The sequence below is a fragment of the Balaenoptera ricei genome, chromosome X (assembly GCF_028023285.1).
Source record: "Balaenoptera ricei isolate mBalRic1 chromosome X, mBalRic1.hap2, whole genome shotgun sequence".
NCBI classification, from domain to species: Eukaryota; Metazoa; Chordata; class Mammalia; order Artiodactyla; family Balaenopteridae; genus Balaenoptera; species Balaenoptera ricei.
Window position 1 is genome coordinate 88632342 of NC_082660.1, and position 3583 is coordinate 88635924.

The following is a 3583-nucleotide window of genomic DNA, read 5'->3' on the forward strand; positions in this document are numbered from 1 at the left end:
GCTTTACCTAAAAAGGATTATCAGCAATTTTCACCTCATTTGTGTGAGAGTCATAGCAGTGAAGAAATTTCCCCTCATGAAATGTCAAACCTTTTCCAAGCATACTATTTTAATTATCACGGTCTAAGTTTCCCACTAAGAGCAGATCCCTGTCCTCAGGGAGTTAACATTCCAATACGGCCACTTTAAGGAGGAAAACACTGGCTATATTTTGAAGTACCTAAACAGTAGTAGACAAATAGTTTGCAATGGCCAATTCTTTGTGTAGGGGGGTCGGCAACAAAAGCATGGAGTTCCCAGAGCAAATTGGTACTCTTTCTTTGAGGTAAAGTGCTCCTATGTTTAAGGTAAATTACCTCTTCCAGGAAGACCATTTTGCTCTCTAAAGAAGTAATTTAGTTCAAAGGGGTACCAATTCAATATCATTAAGCTTTTCAGAGCTACATTTTGTATTATAAGCAAATCCTGGATAAGGTAATTTGCCTCAATTAGATGATCACTTTGAATCCAGGAGGGACTATATTTTACTTACCTTACTCATAGTCATCAATTTTCTTCTGATTGCCCAGGTGTGTATGGAAATGTGTTATGTATTCTATACAAGATTAATAAAATAAGACGTGATCCCTTGTTCAAAATAGCATATGTTCGACAGTACCTTAGCACATGTCCCAGTTACTGTTAAACTTGGATTAAGTCCTCGGGGCTTACACCCTGGTCTGTTGAGAATATACAAAATGTGGTCCTTCATTAAAAGGAGTTTATAAAGTTTTTATTTTTGACAGGAAGGCCCCTGGGGTAGACAACAGAACAGACCTGGTCTAACTTTCATGGATGTGGTAAGGACTGACTTTTTAACAACTATGAAAGTGCTTTAAATATTAAGCCTTATGGAACCACTAATTACATTTATTATTTAAAAGGCATAATGGGAAGAAATAAAGCCAAGAAAAAACATGGGAAAATACCTAGAGTTAGTGCCAAATATCAGGTCCTCCGATGGCTAAAGAGTAGGTGAAAGTTACTGGTAGAAAATCTATTACTGCAGTGACTTAAAATGGGAATACAGGAAATGTGCTGGAGGAAAGTGAAAATCATTCAGATGCCACAATTTAAACATTAGGCAATGACCAGCTGGCCACCCTCTTGCCTTCCTGGTTCATAACCTGTCAATAAATCACACATTAATCAACACTTACTGTGCTTTGCCTATAGAACGATCAAAGTAGTCCTGTTGTTCTTTTCACAGCCCTTCTTACTTAGGGTGCATCACTGCACCTGAACTGCAAACGGATGGAACTCTACTTTGTTTGCTTGTAACCCAAGTCACTTGTCAAACATACTGTAGACTTCCATATATTGCAAATCTGGTGTTGTAAAAATTGAGATGGTAGAATAAATCGTTTCAAAGCAAAATAATATTGGTTTTGTTATTTAGCAACACAGTATAGCTAAGACATTTTCTACTCTAAGAAACAGAATTGACTTCAACTGATATCCACCAACAACCAAACAACTCACCACCACAACAAAATCATACCTAGCTGTGTTTTCATTTGGCCTTATTTAGCTTACGCAGTATCTTAAATGCATTTAGGAAACTAGACAAAGAGAAAAATCTTTTTGATGCCTGAGTTTTTAAAAAATTGTTTCACTCTATGGTGTTATATACCTTGGCAACAATCATTTTGGTAACCTAATCACACAATCACACATGTTCACTGTTGCTGTGTTATAAGGTAACTAAGGAGAACTGAGTGGCGACTGGAGATGCCTGACACTTTGGTCTGAGGAGCGGCCATTGCCTCGATGGGGGTGGGCCAGGGATGGCTTACACCTGGGCTGGACTACTGGCCACCACATAGCAGAAGTGGACGTCTAAGGCAAACCAAGAAGGACACACTGAGCAACCAAGAGTGTCTGTTGTATACCTGAAACAATCTCAGCAGCAGCAAGTACCTGTGGTAGATTTCTAGGTAGAACTGAGACAAGCATTCTTAGCTGAGACACCAAGAGGTGGTTAAAGCAGTATTGAAACATCATGGTATCTGATTCGAACGGGCAAAACTAGCTTGACAATGTGTCAATGTATTTAAATAAGCTGACAATGTAATAAAGATATTATCCATGAAAAAAAAAAAGTAACTAAGAATTTTCAAATGTGCTTTTTAAGCTTTGTTAGAGATACATTTGCTGATAGCAGACATCTTTATTTCTGAAAATAGGGAATTATCTTCATGAAAATAAATTAACCTAATTTCAGTACTCCTTTTATGGAAAAGTTCAAGGGCCTATGACCCAGAGATCTTGGCATAGAAAGATACTTTAAATTTATTTGTGTAGCTGATTTCTTGGCAGTTCTAACTGAACCCAGATTTAAAATACAATTGATTCTTGTTATTTGCAGTAGTTATGTTTTATAAAGTATTGAAATGCAAGGTTAGGTTCCTGTGAGCCTTTGGTCACAACATTTTCATCAACTTATCAATATATAACCTTGTTTTATGTGTGTTGCTGTTTAAATACACCTTATTTAATATATTTTGTTAACTCATTAACATTAGGCTCATAGCCAACAGCACTCATGCCTGAATGATGCTTACCTAACACATGTATTTTCTTTGTAAGTCACATTACAGCCTTTTTGAGTTTGGAAACACTTGACAGCACTTCAGCATTAGGCTTGGGGGCCATTTGAAACAGGAAAATCACCAACAAAAAGCACAAAAAATGTAGCACCAAATAGACTGAACAAAGGACAGTTGTTTACAGTATGAGAGCTGCAATAAGAAAGCCAAGTGCAGCCTTGTTTGACTTCAGCGGGGAACCTGCACACTGGCGACTCAAATTTTTTTTCACTGCACAAGTCCGCAAATGACAGAAAATGCACAGCGTGAGTTGAATTTGAGTTATGATTTACAAATAAATTTTAGCAGGGAAACAAATTCACAAATGTGCAATCTACAAATAATGTGGAGCGATATTGCCTATTACGCAGTGACTAATTTTTATACTTCTGTTTTAAAATGATTAAGTTATTCTGTACTTGCCAAGAAAAAATTGTTTAGAAATACATAGAATTTTGCTTAAGTTTCAAATTTCACCCTTGGCCATTCATTTCAGAAAATCAATTTGAAGAAAAGTTTGATTTTCCCTCAATTTAGTCGAACATTGTAGTTATTTCAGCAGCCATAATCAGAAGCTCAATAGCTGAGATTATAAATCACAAAGATACATGGAAAGACAATAACAGGAAGAGAAATCAAGGAAGAAAATACATGTGTAATGGAGCAGGACCCTATGGGGCCTTCTTGGGACAGACCCCTTCCCTGTATCCTCTCCTTTAGCTCCTCTCTGAAGTATCTAGATAACAGTATCTGATGCACATTTCCCAAGTTGTTTTACAGATGCTAAAACCCCCACCAAATGGAAGAGGTTAATTACTTGATGACCTTGAGCATGTAGTCCCCCCAGGCCTACTGGAGACTGAGGATTCATAACGTTAACCCCTGTGACACTGCCCTGTTACCTCACCATCAGCCAATCAGAGAACTGTGCACGAGTTGATCACATACCCTGCAAC

The 3583-nt window shown here is 37.5% G+C and overlaps 1 pseudogene; it reads left to right on the forward strand.

The window, feature by feature from the left end:
* The first annotated feature begins 928 nt into the window (after window positions 1-928).
* LOC132357123 (SNRPN upstream reading frame protein-like) lies at window positions 929-2024 on the forward strand (annotated as a pseudogene).
* The last annotated feature ends 1559 nt before the right edge of the window (window positions 2025-3583 follow it).